The sequence below is a fragment of the Sciurus carolinensis genome, chromosome 6, assembly GCF_902686445.1.
Source record: "Sciurus carolinensis chromosome 6, mSciCar1.2, whole genome shotgun sequence".
Lineage (NCBI taxonomy): Eukaryota > Metazoa > Chordata > Mammalia > Rodentia > Sciuridae > Sciurus > Sciurus carolinensis.
This window is the reverse complement of record NC_062218.1, coordinates 22,631,885-22,646,751: the sequence shown is the minus strand read 5'-3', so window position 1 is coordinate 22,646,751 and position 14,867 is coordinate 22,631,885.

The window sequence follows — 14,867 nt, the reverse complement described above, 5'->3', positions numbered from 1 at the left end:
ACTTTCAATAGTAAAATAATTACCTATTATGCAATAGGTAATATCTAAAACAAAAAAAAGTAGTTACATAAATTAGCTTAAAGAGGTAAAATGCAAAATGTAGGAAAGTCATAATGTTTGAATGCACTCTCATTTTCTGTAATCTGTAATATTGTTATGGGCCAGGCTATATGGGCATGACCAGACTCCATTTTACCCTGAGACTTCAGGCCATGTAGGAAATCCTTCTCCCGTGGGAACATCCTGTCTCTGTATCCATCAGTAGTTGCTCAGCATTGCATGTTTGGCAACAAAAAATGGCATTCCTTATATAATGTAAAATCGTTCTCTTTGGTTCCTAGTTTTTGTGGACAATGTACCCTGTCAGAATGACTGTATAGATGTTAGTAACCATTCTTTAACTTGTACCCAACTAAAGTTTTTTTGACCCCCTTCCCCTTGTGCTTATGATTTTAGATCTCATGATGTCAGTTTGTAGTTTTGAATCATAGCAAGAACCACTTATGATTGATGTACTGAACTACAGTATAAATATTCTTTATGCTATTTTCTGTATTAATTAGTGAAATGAGAGAGCTACAGAATTTCTTGTTTGAAATAAAAAACACACAGTGCTCTTCACTGAAATCTGCTATGGCTCCAAAATCAGTCTTTTCAACCTGACTTTATTTTTCATGTTTCTCACATAATTTTAATGACCATTATTATATAGGTTTTCTAGAACCTTGTCAGAATGTTACAGATAGACCCAAATTTGATAAGAGACCTACAGTTAAAACCTGTTCTATAATTTCTTTTAATTACTCTTTGGTAGTTAGTGATCAATTCTGAGGTTATTATTAGTGATGTGGCAAATCATTGTGTCTCGAGAGCAGATGTCTGGACTGGAGAACTGAAGGTTTTCCTCCTCTGGTAACTTTCATATCTGTTATAGAAAGTCGATGATCTCTCTCTCTCTCTCTCTCTCTCTTTCTCTTTTAATCAGATTTTAAACTTCATTTATCTCTTATGTATCTCTGATTTGAAGATACTAAGACTATTTTTACATCTTCTTTACGACATTTCTAAAACTTTTGATTGGTAACCAATTCCATCTTTAATTTTACCCAGACCTACTTCTGCAATTAAAAAAAAAAAAAAAAAGTAACTGTTTACCCAATGAGGTGACAAGGGCCTAATAATCCAGTGAGTTCAGTGGCCGAAGCATGAGGATTTCAAGTTCCAGATCAGCCTGAGCAACTTAAGAGGATCCTGTCTCGAAATAATAAATAAAAACATCTGGAGATGCAACTCCGTGGTAAAGCACTCCTGGATTCAATCCCCAGTACTACTTTTACTACAAAAAATGTAATTACTTCCTTAGGTCAATATTAAAAGCTTTGGCCAAAGCTTCCCATTTAATGCATGTTATTTGGCCATAATAAATTTGATCTGTTGCCCATTTAAAGGCAAATATGTTTATGCAATTTTAGTTAATCATAGACTATTTTCTTCTTAACCCAATATCAGATTTTATTATTCAACAAAATCTTTGGTTCCTAGATGTAGTTAGAGTTTTATTTGAGCCAACTCATGTGGAAAGCAAAATTTCTGTTTATAAAAACGTCAGTTTACCATCACAAATTACACACATTTTAAAATTCCATACAGATCAGCAAATATAAAAAGAAAACATAGGGATGGGAGAAATGGCAAAAGTTTTACCACCATCTTTCAAGATATTAATTATCTTCTCACAAAATGACAAGCTTTACAATTTTACTTAAGAATCAGAGTACTGAATTTACTCACAACCTTATCATGCTGACTGCACCAGAGTATTTTGTGGAAATTCCTGGCAAATACCAGAAAACAGTTCTTTCTTCATGAAATACACTAATTTGAGTGATTCATTTTCTAAGGCAGTGATCGAAGATTCAGAACTCAGACAGACACAACTGATATTTGCTATACAAAATATCTATTTTAATTGCGCACAAGATGGTATTTCCTCAGCCTTATTATTTACTTCCTTTTAATTATTCCACACATCTGAGCAGTGATGACGCTTTCTATTAAAATTAGAGACAAATGTAAATTCCTCCTGCATGGTGTTCCAGGGTGAGTCCTCTCCAATTTGATTGGAAAATGCCAAGTAATACAAATCAAAATGAAAGAGAAAAAATATTATGATGAATTTTTAAGGAAAAAATTGGATCTATTAGATTGATATAAAAATCTAACATTCAGTGAGAATATCATATGTATAGCAAATATTAAACAGTGTATATTAAATAGTGTGTTTCCCTCTAGTTAATTTTTGCCCTTGTTTCCTGGTAGGCACTGATTACTTGGGTTTTTTGCTTCTTGTTTCTTTTATGTCCGTTTCTGAAAATAGACTGAGAAGATCATAGTTAACCTGAGTAACTCCTACAATAGTCTTCATGTATTGTCCTGAAATTAATAAGGAACATGTGATTGCTCTATTTTCTAAATTTAAAAACTGTCCCTGTAAATAGCCTAGAACTCTTAAAGATTAACCCATTAAGGACTAGTAGGTTGAAAATCTATCTGACCTCTTGTAGTAATTTTGTTGTTGTTGTTTTTCTTGTCTTTTTATTTTTGGTTGTTTTTGTACTGCAGATTGCACCCAGGGGTCCTTAACCACTGAGTTATATCTGCAGCCCTCATGTATTTATGTGTTTATTTATTTATTTAGTTAGTTAGTTTTTGAGACAGGGTCTCTAAATTTAGAGTCTGGCTAATTTGCTGTGGCTGGTCCAAAACTTTCAATCCTCTAGTCTCAATTCCCTAAATGGTGTTACATGAGAGCACCTGGACCTGTTATAGATTTTTTTTTTTTTTTAATTTTGGTACTGGGGATTGAACTCAGGGGCACTCGACCACTAAGTCACATCTCCAGCCCTATTTTGTATTTTATTTAGAGACAGGGTCTCACTGAGTTGCTTAGCGCCTGGTCATTGCTGAGGCTGGCTTTGAACTCAAGATCTTCCTGTCTCAGCCTCCCAGTCACTTGGATTACAGGAGTGCACCACTGTGCCCAGTTCTGTTAGTTTTAACACTGTGTATAGCTCTGACCAGCAGATATGAGTTTTGATGCTTTTACCGTGTTTATCATGCATTGACATAACCTTCAGGGATTTCTTCCATGAAACAGAGTTAAGTATAAATATATATTTGCAATAACATTTTACAGACAATAAAAATCTCTTATATAAAGAAGATTATTGTTCTTGAGAAAACTTGTTTTGGAGAGTTTTTAACTTTGAAAAATTTAGGCAATATTATACATATAGAACTTGAATTATTTTCTGGAAGTAGCTAAACCATTTTTCTTTTGGTTCAAATAGTAAAATTGTCAGCTATAAAAGATCATGAACCCAAGCAATACTGGAATACAGATTGACAAATGGGAAGTATAAAATAAAGTTATTACAGATAACAGAAAATTAAAAAGATCTTAACAGTTAAGCAATTTTAAGGAAAAACAATTATAATTGGATATGAATTATGGAAATTGATATATGAGCATTGCATATTCCTAATTTTCAATATTACAGCATCAATAAATACTTACATGTTCTAAACTCTTGAATTGCTTCCATTCAAAGTCATGTGACACAAGCAGTTCTATTTGAAGTCATGTGATACAAATAAATGTGATATTTAATTCAAGTGTCTTGAAATGTAATTGAAAATTGGTTTATTGATTTTCATTCAAGATGACTCAGCTCTAGTTTACTACTTGTATTATTCAGAACTGGCGACAGTCACATGTTGTCATTTGCTAAGAATGAAGAAACTGATTCACATGATAAAAGAATAAAAAAAAAAATCTCAAATCCAGTTCAAATGGTAGAAGACATACAGTATTCACAATTTTCCTATTATCTGGATAACAAGGCTTATTAGGGTTCAAGTCATTTGTTAGACAATCAATATATGTTAAGGATTTAGTACGTAGACTCTATCTTCCATGCTGCTCCCCTTGTGCATTCAGAGAGTGAATGTGGAAGAATTATTTTATTCATGAATCTTTCCATCAGGTATCTGAAGCAGGCATTGAGGGTTTAGTTACCAGCTGTTCACAGGATTTGTCTGGTATCACATGGTGCTCAGATCCAGAAGTCTTGGCAAAGATGGGGCATTACAGAATCCCTACCAGAATGTGGAAACCACAGGACACATGGGAAACAGCAGTTCTCTAACTATAAGAAGGGGAAGGCTGCATCCCCTCAATTAATGTTAGACCAACAACCAAGACTGAGAACACAGAGCTGTTTTTTGATAGCAGGTTTAACGATAACATATCTAAAATGCTGTATTCCGATTTGAAAACATTACTGTTTCTATTATTTGCAACAAACCACATTGAACTTAGTGGTAGATAGCAACAGTTTGTCACTGTTATGAATTACTTAATTAGAAATTTGGAAAGAGAAAATAATCTGTCTCTGTTCTGTGATGTGCCTCAACATCATGAAATTTGAGTCACGTGGAGCAATCTTTAGTCACATGTCTGAAAACTGATATTTGCTAGAAGATGTTTGCTCTCCACCCTAAAAACCATACCTAGACACTCTGTGAGGCCTTTCTTCTCGGGCTATTTTAGTTTTCCTTACAGAATGGTAACTGGGGTCAAAGAATAAGCATCCTAAGAGCAAGGTGGAACTAGATCAGTTTTATGATACAATCTCGGAATTCAAAAAACCAGTTTTCCATATTTTGTTGACTAAAGCAGTCAGAAATGCACCACCGGTTTAAGGAAAGATACATTCACAGAAGCGCCAACTGATAGTGAGGTGCCAAGTTTCTAGAAGAGCTGTGGGGTAGGCCATATTGTTTTGGCTTCTTTGGAAATTGCAATATGCCACAGATAATTAGAAACATTTGTAACATACAATTATACTCAAATGATTACAACAATCACTTGAATTTACCAGCTCCATTTCTCCTTTTTAATAAAATTTAATTTGCAGCTAGAAAGCATATTGCACATAAATGTGAAAGATTTAAAACACAGGATATTCATCTGTTAATTGACTTAACACTGAACTGAATCTAGAACAAACATTATCCCAAGTCGAAGAGAATAATAGGATGCTCTTCGTTTTATTATTATTATTATTATTGATTATTATTATTTTGCCTGTGTTTTCCATCTCTCTTTGAGCAAAGCAAAACAAAGGGGAATGTAGGTACCAGCCTTTGATTTTGGAGGTTAGTTTTGAACCTCAGAGGAACTTGTGGTTTTATGAGGAGCAGCATTTTCAGGTTTATATTTTTACTTTATCTTTTTCTTAGCAATTACTGTCAACATTGAACATTTGAAGGGACGAAGGGAATCAGAAATTTTGTTGTACAAGTTTATTATGTAATGTTTGTTCTAGTTAATAAAAAGTTGGCAAACACTTTCGTAAATGACGAAATCTTTCTTCTACAAGTCTTTCCATATTGTTCCACTCAAATCAATAGAGTAGGAAGGCAGAGAATGATTGATTCTATTTGTTGACGTCAAAGATTTTAATATGTGATGGCAAAAAGACATAAAATTCCTAACATTTACATAACACAAAAACATTCTTGAATTTCTTAATAATTGAGTGTATTCATAGTTCACAATATTATTATCATATTGTTGAAGTTTTGATTAGCATTCTTACCTTGCTATTTATAATTTAATCATAGAAATTCTTGAACTTTTCAGGGTCCAAGAACTTTTTCAGTGAATAATAAAATTCCACCTAACAGATTTTTCATTTTTAAAGTTGAAAAGATTTACTGAAGATTGAGTTACTAATGATCTGTAGATCAAACCAGGTGAAGCAAAAAATGGTGGTTTGAGATGGGCTATATGGCCTGCACTGTTAAAATGGTGATTTGAAAAAGGTGCTTTTTCTTTGAAATAATTTGTACTGTTTATTCAATGGTTTTAAAATTTTTCTTTATTATAAATATATCATATAACCTCTATAATCCATTCATATATTTTTAAACCTAAACTTATTTCAACAGACTGTCCTACAGTCTTTAACTTACTATCATTATGTCAAAATCTGCCTACATTAAGGGTGTATAGTTGACTCTATCACCAGTATGAATTAAGACATTGTATGCATTATCAAGTAATTATAGTTATTTTGAGATTGATTATGGCTCTCATGTTCTGGTTAAATATTTTAAATGTCACTATGGATTTTTCATGAGGAAAATATTTCTTGTATATAATTATTCTGTACCCTGATCCAAATTAAGCCCACAATTAATTTTACCTTGTACCAAAATATCTTTTGGAACCATGAAAGAAGTTTAAGAATACATTCTGAAGTTATGTATCATTCCATATGATGGAAGTTTTTCCAGACAGGAAAAATCCCATAGAAACTTCAAATCCCATAGAAACTTGTAAAGTACACACACAACATACACACAAAACAAACAAACAAACAAATAAAACCACGTTTTTATTTTATTTATTTTTTTTACTTTTTTGTGTATCTTTATAAGTCAAAAAAAAAAGAAAGGAAAATATATGCATTAACCTTTGACTATGAAGTTGTAGTTATGTATCATTCCATGATATGTACATATATGTAAATATATATGAAAATGGATATTTTATACACACACAAGCACACATATATATACATAAATGGAACTAACAAGCCATTTATCTGTACCAATATTGTATTATTATTCATCAAAGATAAATAAGATACACAAAAATTACAGAAAAAATTAAATATTTAATAAATTTTAAAATTTTTGTCCAAATTTGCTGAAGAAATTGTTTTCTGGAAATTAGTGGTGATAATGTAGTACACAGGTTATATAGATTGCCACAGATGAAGCACAGTTATTTTTTCACAAAATTTAAATCATCATTATTATAAAATTTAAATCATCATCATAAGCTAATATAGTCTTCTTGTCATCATGATAATCTGAAGCTGTTCAGCTGAATGTGAGATCAATAAAGTTTTTGAGATATGTAAGAGATTTATCACATAGATTCTAACACATTTTTATGTCCCTGCATTGTTACAGTCCATGATAGGACATGAACTGAATCACTTTTCAACACCATGTCCTTTGGATATCATTTCTATTAATGTATTATTTTATGACCAACTTTGATGTGTATCTTACTTTGCTTTATATCTCAATGTGCTACCCACTCAGCCTTGTCAGACAAGCTCAGGCCATAAGTTGCAAAGTTTAAGAGCAATATTCTCTTCTTTGCTTTTTGGCAAGGTGGTACTTCTTCTCAGGAATAAAGCATTTATAAAACAAATGAGCCATTTGATAATATTAGAGAATTAAAGTTATAAGACATATGGACTTTTAGGACATTGAGGATAAATGCAAATGATGGTGGAGTTTATGGGATTAAATACTTCTCACTGAGAATAAGATTTAATATTTATTCACTAAGAAGTCTTGTTAGAGTTCTCCAGCATTACAAATAAATTACTATTACTATTACTATTATTATTATTTTTTGAGGCTATCCTAAAAGCTGTTAAGTAATATCTCATCCTGGTTTTAATTTCAAATTCTCTAATAACTAATGACATCTCGTTTTCAATTTATTTATTTGTTTTATTACAGTGGAATTGTATGAGTCCTCATATATTTTGGATATTAACCCTATATCACACACATGGTTTTGAAATGATACTTCCATCTTGTAATTTTTCCTTTCACTGTGTTGACTGATGCTTTTGCCAAACTGAAACCATTTAGTTTGTTGTATCCTGAATTGTCCCATTTCTACTTTTGTTGCTTATGCATTTAGGTTCATATTCAAACAAATCTTTACTGAAGATGGATGAGAGAGCAGACAGGGAACAATGAATGAGAAGTATACAGTACAAAACTGCAAAGGACAAGTACTCCACTAATTTCTATGCTATGTGGAAAGGTATTATTTTATATGATGCATATTTATAACAATGAGTAAAAGAGACTGAAAATGGAAGGATACAATCTGAGAAAATAATACCCTCCTTGTCTTTTTTCTCCATCTCTGTTCCATAATCTTTTTTTTTTTTATTGTAAACAAATGGGATACATGTTGTTTCTCTGTTTGTACATGGCGTAAAGGCATACCATTTGTGTAATCATAAATTTATATAGGGTAATGTTGTTTGATTCATTCTGTTATTTTTACCCTTCCCCCCACCCCTCCCACCCCTCTTTTCCCTCTATACAGTCCTTCCTTCCTCCATTCTTGCCCCCCTCCCTAACCCTAACTCTAACCCTAACACTAACCCCTCCCACCCCCCATTATGTGTCATCATCCACTTATTAGCGATATCATTCTTCCTTTGGTTTTTTGAGATTGGCTTATCTCACTTAGCATGATATTCTCCAGTTTCATCCATTTGACTGCAAATGCCATAATTTTATCATTCTTTATGGCTGAGTAATATTCCATTGTATATATATATATATATATATATATATATATATATATATACCACATTTTCTTTATCCATTCGTCAATTGAAGGACATCTAGGTTGGTTCCACAATCTGGCTATTGTGAACTGAGCAGCTATGAACATTGATGTGGCTGTGTCTCTGTAATATGCTGATTTTAAGTCCTTTGGGTATAGGCCAAGGAGTGGGATAGCTGGTCAAATGGTGGTTCCATTCCAAGTTTTCTAAGGAGTCTCCACACTGCTTTCCAGAGTGGCTGCACTAATTTGCAGCCCCACCAGCAATGTATGAGTGTACCTTTCTCCCCACATCCTCACCAACACCTGTTGTTGCTTGTATTCTTGATAATCGCCATTCTAATTGGGGTGAGATGAATCTTAGGGTGGTTTTGATTTGCATTTATCTTATTACTAGAGATGTTGAACATTTTTCCATATGTTTGTTGATTGCTTGTAGATCTTCTTCTGTGAAGTGTCTATTCATTTCCTTAGCCCATTTGTCGATTGGATTATTTGCATTCTTGGTGTAGAGTTTTTTGAGTTCTTTATAGATTCTGGAGAATAGTGCTCTATCTGAAGTATGATTGGCAAAGATTTTCTCCCACTCTGTAGGCTCTTTCTTTGCATTGCTGATAGTTTCCTTTGCTGAGAGAAAGCTTTTTAGTTTGAATCTATCCCAGTTATTAAATCTTGCTTTTATTTCTTATGCTATGGGGGTCCTGTTGAGGAAGTCTGGTCATAAGCCGACATGTTGAAGCTCTGGACCTACTTTTTCTTCTATAAGATGCAAGGTCTCTGGTCTGATTCCGAGATCCTTAATCCATTTTGAGTTTAGGTTCGTGCATGGTGAGAGATATGGGTTTAGTTTCATTCTGTTGCATACGGATTTCCAATTCTCCCAGCACCATTTGTTGAAGAGGCTATCTTTTCTCCATTGCATATTTTTGGAACCTTTGTCTAGTATGAGAAAATTGTATTCATTTGGGTTTGTATCCGTGTCCTCTATTCTGTACCATTGATCCACCTTTCTATTTTGGTACCAATACCATGCCGTTTTGTTACTATTGCTTTGTAGTATAGGTGAAGTTCTGGTATTGCGAACTCTTTCTGCCAAGGATTGCTTTAGCTATTCTGGGTTTTTTATTCTTCCAGATGAATTTCATAATTTCTTGCTCTTTTTCTGTAAGGTACATCATTGGGATTTTAATTGGAATTGCATTGAATCTGTATAGAACTTTTGATAGTATGGCCATTTTGACAATATTAATTCTTCCTATCCAAGAACATGGGAGATCTTTCCATCTTCTAAGGTTTTCTTTAATTTCTTTCTTTAGTGTTCTGTAGTTCTCATTGTAGAGGTCTTTCACCTCTTTTGTGAGATTGATTCCCAAGTATATTATTTTTTTCGAAGCTATTGTGAATGGGGTAGATTTCCTAATTTCTCTTTCTGAAGATTCATCACTTATGTATAAAAATGCCTTAGATTTATGTGCTTTGATTTATTTATTGATCTTATATCCCGCTACTTTACTGAATTCACTAATGAGATCTAAAAGTTTTCTGGTGGAATTTCCTGGTTCCTCTAAGTATACAATCATATCATCAGCAAATAGGGATAGTTTGAGTTCTTCTTTTCCTGTTCGTATTCCTTTAATTTCTTTGGTCTGTCTAATTGCTCTGGCTAGAGTTTCAAGGACGATATTGCAAAGAAGTTGTGAAAGAGGGCATCCCTGTCTTGTTCCAGTTTTTAGGGGGAATGCTTTCAGTTTTTCACCATTTAGAATGATATTAGCCATGGTCTTAGCATAGATGGCCTTTACAATGTTAAGGAATGTTCCCACTATCCCTATTTTTTCTAGGGTTTTGAGCATGAAGAGATGATGTATTTTATCAGATGCTTTCTCTGCATCTATTGAAATAATCATGTGATTCTTGACTTTATGTCTATTGATATGATGAATTACATTTATTGATTTCCTGATGTTGAACCAACCTTGCATCCCTGGGATGAAACCCACTTGATCATGGTGCACTATCTTTTTAATATGTTTTTGTTTGTGATTTGCTAAAATTTTGTTGAGAATTTTTGCGTGGATGTTCATTAAGGATATTGGTCTGAAATTTTCTTTCCTTGATGTGTCTCTGTCTGGTTAGGTATCAGGGTAATATTGGCTTCATAGAATGAGTTTGGGAGGGTTCCCTCCTCTTCTATTTTATGGAATACTTTGGGAAGTATTGGAATGAGCTCTTCTTTAAAGGTTTGTAGAACTCGGCTGAGAACCCATCTGGTCCTGGACTTTTCTTTGTTGGTAGGCTTTTGATGACTTCTTCTATTTCATTACTTGAAATTGGTCTATTTAAATTGTGTATGTCCTCCTCGTTCAGTTTAGGCAATTCATATGTCTCTAGAAACCTGTTGATGTCTTCGAAATTTTCTATTTTGTTGGAGTATAGGTTTTCAAAATAGCTTCTAATTATGTTTTGTATTTCACTCGTGTCTGTTGTGATGTTTCCTTGTTCATTCCGAATTTTAGTAATTTGAGTTTTCTCCCTCTTTCTCTTTGTTAGTGTGGCTAAAGGTTTATCAATTTTGTTTAGTTTTTCAAAGAACCAACTATTTATTTTGTCAATTTTTTGTATTGTTTCTTTTGTTTCAATTTCGTTGATTTCAGCTCTGAGTTTAACTATTTCCTGTCTTCTACTACTTTTGGTGTTGGTCTTTTCTTCTTTTTCTAGGGCTTTGAGCTGTAGTGTTAGGTCGTTTATTTGTTGAGTTTTACTTCTTTTATTAAATGCACTCCATGAAATAAATTTTCCTCTAAGTACTGCTTTCATAGTGTCCCAGAGATTTGATATGATGTTTCTTTGTTCTCATTTACCTCTAAGAATTTTTTAATTTCCTTCCTAATATCTTCTGTTATCCATTCATCATATAATAGCATATTGTTTAATCTCCAGGTGTTGGAGTAGTTTCTGTTTTTTACTCTTTCATTAATTTGTAACTTCAATCCATTATGATCTGATAGAATACAAGGTAGTGTCTCTATCTTCTTGTATTTGCTGACATTAGCTTTGTGGCATAATATATGGTCTATTTTAGAGAAGGATCCATGTGCTGCTGAGAAGAAAGTGTATTCGCTCTTGGTTGGATGGTATATTCTATAAATGTCTGTTAAGTCTAAATTATTGATTGTGTTACTGAGAGCTATGGTTTCTTTGTTCAATTTTTGTTTGGAAGATCTGTCCAGTGGTGAGAGAGGCGTGTTAAAATCACCTAGTATTATTGTGTTATGGTCTATTTGGTTTCTAAATTGAGAAGGATTTGTTTAACATACATGGATGAGCCACTGTTTGGGGCATAGATGTTTATGATTATTATATCTTGCTGATTTATGCTTCCCTTAAGCAGTATGAAATGTCCTTCTTTATCCCTTCTGACTCACATTGGCTTGAAGTCCACATTATCTGAAATGAGGATGAATACTCCAGCTTTTTTGCTGAGTCCATGTGCATGGTATGTTTTTCCCCATCCTTTCACCTTTAGTCTATGGGTATCTCTTTCTATGAGGTGAGTCTCTTGCAGGCAACATATTGTTGGATCTTTCTTTTTAATCAATCTACCAGTCTATGTCTTTTGATTGATGAATTCAGGCCATTAACATTCAGGGTTATTATTGAGATATGATTTGTATTCCCGGTCATTTGGTTCATATTTAAAATTTTATTTATTTATTTTTTGACACATCTTGGTTCCTCCTTTATTTGACCTTTCCTTTAGGATAATTCCTCCCTTTGCTGATTTGCTTCTTTGTTTTTTATCTCTTCCTCATGAAATATTTTGCTGAGAATGTTGTATAATGCTGGCTTTCTTTTTGTAAATTCTTTTAGCTTTTGTTTATCATGGAATGATTTTATTTCATCGTCAAATTTGAAGGTAAGTTTTGCTGGGTATAAGATTCTTGGTTGGCATCCATTTTCTTTCAGAGCTTGAAAATGTTGTTCCAGCTCCTTCTAGCTTTTAGGGTCTGGATTGAAAAATCTGCTGATATCCGTATTGGCTTCCCCCTGAATGTAATTTGGTTCTTTTCTCTCACAGCCTTTAAAATTCTGTTTTTATTTTGTATGTTAGGTATTTTCATTATAATGTGCCTTGGTGTGGGTCTGTTGTAATTTTGTGTATTTGGAGTCCTATAAGCCTCTTGGACTTGATTTTCCATTTCATTCTTCAGATTTTGGAAATTTTCTGATATTATTTCATTGAATAGATTGTTCATTCCTTGGTTTGTTTCTCTAAGCCTTCCTCAATCCCAATAATTCTCAAATTTGGCCTTTTCATGATATCCCATAGTTCTTGCAGATTCTGTTCATGATTTCTTACCATCTTCTCTGTTTGTTCAACTTTGTTTTTGAGGTTAAATATTTTGTCTTCAATATCTGAAGTTCTGTCTTCCAGGTGTTCTATCCTATTGGTTATGCTTTATATGGAGTTCTTAATTTGCTTATTGTTTCCTTCATTTCAAGGATTTCTGTTTGGTTTTTTTTCAATATCTCTAACTCTTTATTGAAATGATCTTTTGCTTCCTGAATTTGCTCTGTTAACTGTCGATTGGTGTGATCATTCAATGCCTGCATTTGCTCTTTCATCTCATCATTCAATGCCTGCATTTGCTCTTTCATCTCATCATTTGCTTCCCTGATCATTTAATTATGTACATTCTGAACTCTCTTTCTGTCATTTCTTCTGCCATGCTGTCGTTGGATTTTATTGATGTAACATCTAGATTTGTTTGGGTCATTTTCTTCCCTTGTTTTCTCATATTGTTCAGGAATCAGTGGATCATTAAGATATTGCAGATTTCCTCTATGACTTATAATGTCCCTGAAGATTGCTAGTATATCCCCTCTTATCCTTCAGTAGCCTGAAATCTTGGAGGAAGTTGATAATGCGGAGCTCCACGAAGAAGCTGCCTCTCTAGGGGTGGTGACTCTCAGGTGGGGTATATTCCCTGCTAGTGGGCAGAAGTGCCTCCACTTGTTGAGCAATGGTCATCCAATGGGGAACTAGACTGTGGGCTGAGGCAAGCCTGTGTGGGCCTGTGTCTCTGGTTTTATCATCCCTGTGGGAAAACCTCACCCGGCAGGGAAGACTCACTCGGTGGGGATGTCTTGCTGCTCAGTTCCCCTCCTAGAGGTTCTCCTCAATCTACAACTACTGCCTGGGCTGGGCTGTCTTCCTCTGGAACATTCCCAGGGGCCCAGACCTACCTCCTGGGCCTGGGAGCCTCACCCTTCGCAGGCGAGTCTCCTTAAGCTGCCTCTCCCAGAGAATCTGCCTGCAGTTCTGGAAACTTCGCTCCGCCCCTAGGCGTGTCTCTGTGCGGCTCTTCCAGCAAGAAGCTGCCTAGGTCCTGGGACCCTGCTCTGCACCTAATCACCTGGTTATGCAGCCCCTCCTCTGAGCCGCCACCTGGAGCCCCGTACAATAGCTCCGATACCCAGAGACCCGCCATACACCTCCTCCTCCGGACAGCTGCCCGGTTTCCGACGCAGTCACTAGGAGTCCAAGCAACTCACTTCCCATCTCCTCCTCCCGCCAACCACCCGTAGCCCTAGGCAGTCACTCCAAGTCCAAGTGACTCACCCTGTTCCTCCTCCTCCTCCTCCCGGTAGCTCCCTGGGTGTTCAGGAGCGGTGGCTCGGAGACCAAGGGACCCACCGCGCTCCTCCTCCAGGCAGGCCACCGGTGTTCAAGAGCGGTCGTTTTTAGTCCAATCAACTTACCACTCGCCTCCTCCTCTGGCAACCACCTGTGGCTCTGATGCAGTCACTCCCAGACCAAGCGACCCGCCGCACTTCTCCTCTTCCTCCGGGCAACCCCCCGGTGCCCAGAAGTGGTCGTTCTGAGTTCAAACAGCTCGCCACGCAGCTCCTCCTCTGGCAACCACCTGTAGCTCTGATGCAGTCACTCCTAGACCAAGCAACCCACTGCGCTCCTCCTCCTGGTAGTCCCCCCGGTGTTCAGGAGCGCTCACTCTGAGTTCAAACAGCTCACCACGCAGCTCCTCCTCTGGCAACCGCCTGTAGCTCTGATGCAGTCACTCCCAGGCCATGTGACCCACCGTGCTCCTCCTCTTCCTCCGGGCAACCCCCCCAGTGTTCAGATGCGGTGGTTCTGAGTCCAAACAGCTCACCACACAGCTCCTCCTCAGGCAGCCGCCCGGAGCCCCAGTGGTTGCTCCAAGTCCAAGCGCTGTGCTGAGCCGCCTCCTCTACGATGATCCCAGTGGTCCGTGTTTACCGCTCCAGTGGGGGGAGGGGCGTCTCGCCGAGCAACTCTACTTCACAAAGTTCCCTGCGTTCCGGGGCTACCGCCCCATCCGGGACGCCTCCCCAATGGGAGACACTCCCCTGGCGGCTTTGAGTT